Source organism: Elaeis guineensis, chromosome 5, assembly GCF_000442705.2.
Source record: "Elaeis guineensis isolate ETL-2024a chromosome 5, EG11, whole genome shotgun sequence".
NCBI lineage: Eukaryota > Viridiplantae > Streptophyta > Magnoliopsida > Arecales > Arecaceae > Elaeis > Elaeis guineensis.
The window spans coordinates 69,945,506-69,952,332 of NC_025997.2; positions in this window are offsets into that span (position 1 = coordinate 69,945,506).

Here is a 6,827-nt window from a genome sequence, read left to right on the forward strand (position 1 = left end):
GATCGGACCGATAGGGAAGTGGCCATATTTGCACAAAGGAGAACCATAACCTAATTAGTAATTGATTCATTAAACCTAAAGATTTGGACTTTAATCAAAAGGTTTCTCTCACTATTTTATTCGAATTGGTAGCCTCTACCTCCAACTCGAGGAATTACCCTAACTCCTTAGCGGGTACTAGAATCCACTTAGACTGCACACAAGCCCAACTTTGGTTGGCCAACCCATGTACATTTAAGGGTAGGTTCATAACCAATTATTTCTCTAAACAATTTCTAGTAATTTTAATTTTGCCTCAGAAACCTAATCAGTAGGCTTTGGCCTCCACTGTAAGGATCCGGTTAGGTCCAACCATTAACATGATCATACTTGGTGTATCTAACCAACGAATGATTAAGTCCAACTTTGGTTGGCTCACCTAACCACCATTAGAGAGACACTTCCAAGTCGTCATATGATGAGTGATAATTCCATTAGTCAACAAGCACCAGGCCTTTGGGTCTGCAATGATTATTGAGTTCATGGACTCATTATCAAACACCTTAATGGGAGGCTATGACTCAGTTATCTCCATAACTTTATCATTTTAAGGACCTAATAATTTTAGAGGATTAAATAATATAGAGGATGAGGTCAGATGAACCAGCTTATCATGATCCTCCTACTGACTTCACCAGGTCAGCTTAAGGGAGACCATTAAAAGGGCTGGTCTAGGAGCACCTAAATCAGTCACACTGATTTACCTAGCTGACATGGGTCAGCTCGAATAGTCAAGTGATCCGATCAAAACATAATTTCACCAAGAAGCCAGGTAAGTTCGATCAGTGGGAGGGTCTGCCAAAGCTTGCCTTAGACACCATCATGAATGGCCAGGTAAGCGGGCTCCCAATTAAAAACCACCGGTCTGGTTTATCTTAGACACCAACTGGTTTAATTAGTTTCGATTAGATCAACCTAACAGTTCGTGCTAGACCGCTTAGCCAAGAATCAAGTCCATTTGGTTCTCGTTAAAGACATGGACTTGACCAACTACAACTATTGCAATTGATCTAGAGAATCCTTGACCTAATCTAAGACAACAATTGATTAGATTTAGTCAATTCTCTAATTAAGTCCATCTTTAATCTAACCATAGGTCTAACCCAATTAATGGACCTAGTTCCCACTAACCCATTAACCCAATGTGTTATGATTTGTGTCTTAGGTTCTTCAATTCACAATCCTAGAACCTAATCAAACAACTTCTTAATTCTTGATTAAGTTTTGGGCTGAGGGTTGGGTTTGGCTTTTCAAAAAATAATTTTCATATTTGTAAAACAATTTTACAATATGATTCTACCAATCATATTGCATGTTTGATTCATAATCAAGATGCAAGTGAAATAAACATGAAACTACTTTAGATCTAATCTAAACAGGTTCATGTAATTGAAACAATTTCAACTTTAAATAATTTCTTTGCATAAAAATTATTAACAAAGAGATTTTATTTTAGATTTAAACATCTTTTAAATCTAATAAATTATAAATTTAATCTAGATCATATCTAACAAATTTATGATTAAAGATAGATCTACACAAACTAGGACAACCTTTGCACTGTAAAGGGTAAACCTTACAGCAGGACAACCTTGCAGTTTGTGATTGATCTAAAATTTTAATTTTAGATTTAATAATCAGATTATAAATTAGATCTAATCTAAGAAATAATCTAAGCATGTATAAATAATCATGTAATAAAGAACCTAGGCTCTGATACCAATTGTAGGAACCAGATCTAGGGTTTCAGAGTTAGATCTTGAAAAAGAGGGTTAGATCTTGAAACTTTTTCAAGATCATACAGCGGAAGACTAAAATAAATCAAAATTTATTTTCTAAGATTAGAAAATCCCTAGATCTAAGATCCTATTACATGATTATTATATAGCATTAAATCAAAAATTAAAATATATATAAATATAGTATGAACTACATGTTGATCATATCAACATGTTTCTATACTAGCTACATCTAATGTATGTATTAAATAATAGATCAGATCTATTACCTTGCAAGTTAGACGCTCTAACCTCGCTGATCCGGGCTTAAGGATGATGTTGCAAGCCGCACACACGTCCGGCCTCTAGGAGTCGTCCACACAAGCCCACGAATCTCGATCAGAAGTCCTGCTTCAGGAAATCAGCACAGTATGCTAGTACTGCGCTGATCCTTCTTTGATGGTTGATCAGGTGCCTCCTTCTTCTTGATTTGGACTCTTCTAAAGATGCAAAGTAGAAGGAGGAGTTTCAGATCTGAGACGCTCTCAGGAAACTCAAGATGGAAGGAGGAAAGATATGAAAATAAAAACCCTAGAAGAAGACCCTCTTCTTCTTCACGTTTTTCTCTCTAAACGCCCAAACTTGCATCTTTTATATCTCCACGACCCAAAGGTATTTCTCTCTAATTTTTGGATGGCAGAAAGATATCTCAAATATCTATCTCTCCTTAAAATTTCACGAAGAAACTCATCTTATATAGAGAGATATAATAGAGTCCTTGTCTAGGTCAAACACCTAGTCAAGGCTTATCCAAACATGGCAAGTTAAGGGATGCCCAACTCTTGAGCACCTCCTCCATATTTTCGTGCATGGATCACCAGAAAATGGTGTACAATGTAAACCCTAAAAGTCACAAAAATTCCAAAAAAAATTTGGATAAATTTGGTGCAAAATTGAAAGAGTTTTGGATTTCTAAAACTCTATCTCATAGAATTCAAAATCCAAACTTATTCCTTTTAGATTTGATCCAAACCACCTTCCATGTAAGAAAGAAGAGAAGAGACCTTTTGTGAACGTGAGAGAGATCTGGGAGAGGGCTTTTGTCGCACAAAATAAGTGGAGATTGGCGTTGAATTAAGAGAGAGGGCGTGGAGAAGGCTTATGTGGCGCAAGGTGGAATCCTAGTCCTACTAGGATTCTGTCTCATGACTTGTTTTAATTTGGTTTTCCAAACCAAATCAAATCTAAATTAGATCAACCCAATTAAAATAGGTCTTAATCTAATTAATAACCTAATTTAATCAGATTAAATTAGATTTAATTTTCTAATCAAATTAGAAATTAGATTGACCCAAGTCCTAGTTGAACTAGGACTAGTTTTTCCTTGCACTTGGCTTATCCAATAAACCAATTGGACTTGATCCAATCAAGCCCAAACTAAATCTAATTAAATCATATTTAATTAGACTTAATCTCAGCCCATTGGCTTAACCAAATTAAGCCAATTAGCAATCAAATTGCTAATCGATCCTCCTGCAACACTTGCACTGGGTCAAATGTCAATCGTATTGATCATTTAACACTAGAATGATTCTTAATCGTTGATCAACCATCCGATCAGATCATGAACTCTAATGTGTGTGACCTCATAGGTCCGAACCTAAACCGGTAGCATAGAAATAAATTCTTATACCAATCGAAGTGACCATCTAGCAATGATACCCGACGACCGAATAGGTCGAATGTGTAGAACAACATCCTTAGAACCCATGCGGATATAGTTTTCATATAATTCATCCCCTTGACCAAAATGATCATAGGACACCCCAGAGCTCAACTGTCAACTCTGATCAGGTTGTCCACATTGTATTTCAAAATATCAAATCCATCTGATGGATTACCCTGGCCAAGGTTTTGCTAAATTGAAATACAGCGACTCATTCTTCTCCAACTCTTGGAGTGGTCAATCCCATCTCGATCACACTCTGACTTTGCAAGTACTTGACTGTGCCCAGAAGCCTTCCATCCCTGAATTAGAAATTCAGTTAGTCCAGTACCAAAGCACAGTGAGTTGCTTGCAAGTCACTGAGGTGATCTCAAGTCTAAGGGACACTTATACCTATATCCCATCAGAGACATTCTCGACAGCAGAATGCTCTGGAGTTGGTCACGTTCAATGATGATGTATCCTTACATCTCACCTGTATGCCATACCAGTGTCTCCACACTCCTTGGTTAAGAGGACAACCAACCCATATGGCCTACAGCGACCTATGCTCGATAGAAGCTGTCGTCCTTATTAACAGCCTATCATTTGGTCGTGAACAGTTTTAAGGACTAATCGATAAATCCTCTCTTTATCGAACCTAAATAGTCTTAAGGACTTCATCATAACAACGGAGTTCATTAGAAGATGAAAGCTTATGATGAAAATGCCAAATATATTTTATTTATTAACAAATCAATTACAATACTTGGTTGCTCAACCGTCAACAGCTTGACGATTGGCTTTTTGGGACACATTTCCCAACAACACAGTGGCAGATTCAGTTTGCGAGGCGGAGTATGTCACCGCATCAGATGCTGCCAAAGAAGCGGTGTGACTGAGGAAATTCATCATCGAGCTCGGAGTAGCACCCTCCCTTGTTGGTCTAGTTCTGCTCTACTGTGACAGCTCTGGAGCCATTGCTCAGGCGAAGGAACCAAAGGCACACCAGCTGATGAAGCATATTCTGCGATGCTACCATCTCATCCGAGAAATTATGGATCGAGGTGACGTCGATCTTTAGAAGATCGATGGGAAAGAGAACCAGTCTGACCCATTCACTAAAGCCATTGCGGTGAAGGAGTTCGACAACTACAAGTCGAAGATGGGTATTAGATACTGCACCTATTGGCTTTAGGCAAAGTGAAAGATTGTTGGGAATAGTGTTCCAAAGCCAATCGTCAACCTGTTCATGGTTGTGCTCATTTTTATATTTATACATGAATTATAAATTAATAAAAATTATTTTGGTATTTTTTATCACAAAATATTTCATCTTCTAATGAACTCCTATGTTGTGGTGAAGTCCTTAGGACTATTTAGACTCAACAAAGGAGGATTTATCATTTAGTCCTTAAATCTGTTCATGACCAAATGATATGTTATTACCAAGGATGACAACATTTATCAAGCGTAGGTCATTGTGTGCCATATAGGTTGGTTGTCCTCTTAACCAATGAGTGTGGAGACACTGCTATGGCATACAGGTGAGATGTAAGGGTATATCTGCACTGAACGTGATCGACTCTGGAGCTATTTCTGCTGTCAAGATTTACTCTGATAGAATATGGGTATAAATATTCCTCCGATCTGAGACCGCCACGGTGACTTGCAAGCAACTCACTGCACTTAGGCACTGGACTACCTGAACTTTTAATTCAGTGATGGAAGGCTGTTGGGTGTAGTCAAGTACTTGACTTGTCGGTGCATGTGTCAAGATGGGATTGACCACTCCAGTTTAGGAGCTGTGTACAGTCGTATTTCAATTTAGCAAAACCTTAGCCAAGATAGTCCTTGTGAGGAGTCACAGGACTGTTTGAGTTGAGCATGATTCGGATGATCTGATCAGGGTTGGCAGTTTAACCCTGAGTCATCCTAAACACAAGGGTCAAAATGATGAATTATACATTAACCATATTCATGTAGGTTTTGAGTGTTGCGATTGCGACTCTTCGACCTATCCGAACATCGGGTACCATTGCTAGATGGTCACTTCGATTAGTATAGGAATTGGTTCCTGTGCTACCGACTTATGTTCGAACCTGCAGGGTCACACACATTAGAGGTTCCTATCTAATCTGATGGCTGATGTAGAATCCTATATGTTTGGGGCTCGATGATTGAGAATCAGGATTCTCTGATCACGAGTTCCACACATTATGGGTACCGAGGTCAAGAGTCCCACTAGTTGGGACTTTTCGATCAGGGTTATATATCGATGAATTTTGATGCCCGATTGTCCATTGAATTTGGACTCAATATTTATGAGAGGTTTAATTAGTGATTTGATCGCTAATTAACTCAATTTGATTGAGTAATTATGTTTGGATCAAGTTCAATTGAATTGGATTCAGTTGGGTTTGACCTGATTAGGTTAAGAGTTGACCTAATCGTCAAGATGGTTTGGTCCCTGATTTGATCAGAGATTGGGCTTAGTCAATTTCTGATTTGAATAAGATTTTATTGAGCCTAATTAATCCTAATTAAGTTAGATTTAAATTAGTCTAATTGGACCTAACTTATTTGGTTCAATTAGGTTGGTTTAAATAATTAAACCACCTTGACCCAATCTCCATACGCCACCTCACTTCCATTGCACCCATTTGAATTCATGAGAAGGAACTTCTCATGAATTTTTTCCTTATGCCAAGCCCTCTTCATGCCCCACTTTAATGTGCCATATGAATGGATAAGGATGATTGGTTGGCCATTCAAATTCAAAATAATGTTTGAATTTGAATGGGCAATCAATCTTTGCGCCTTATCCCTTTTTTTACGCCCCATTTGTTACATGAGAAAAGATTTCTCATGAAATCACTCCATGCATAATTTAAGCCATGCCTCACGCCTTTAGTGGATAAGGGATGAGTTGGTGTCCATTTGAATTCGAAATTTGATTTGAATTCAAATATGCAATTACTCATCTTTATCCTTTCTTTTGGATAAGATGTTTGACATTGTTATAAAATGAGGAGAAGAGTGGGGCGTGCAAGAAGAAGATTTTTGGAGAAAAATTTTGGGGCATGAGAAGTCTTGTGCATGAGAAAGAAGTCCATATCCTTCCAAGAGAAAAAGATAGAAAAGAAAGAAAAGTGGGTGCAAGGTTTTCGGTGAGTTCCCTAGAGTTTTAGCCTAGGGTTTAGAAAGTGAGAAAGTGAGCTACGAGTATCGTGAGCCCACAAAATCTCAAAGAGATCTTCAACATCCTCTCAAGCATGTTTGTTGATGATCCAGAGCATCCGAAGAATCGACAGACATCGATCGAAGGAGTTCGATCAGCATCGGCCATCAAAAGGGCTCTACAA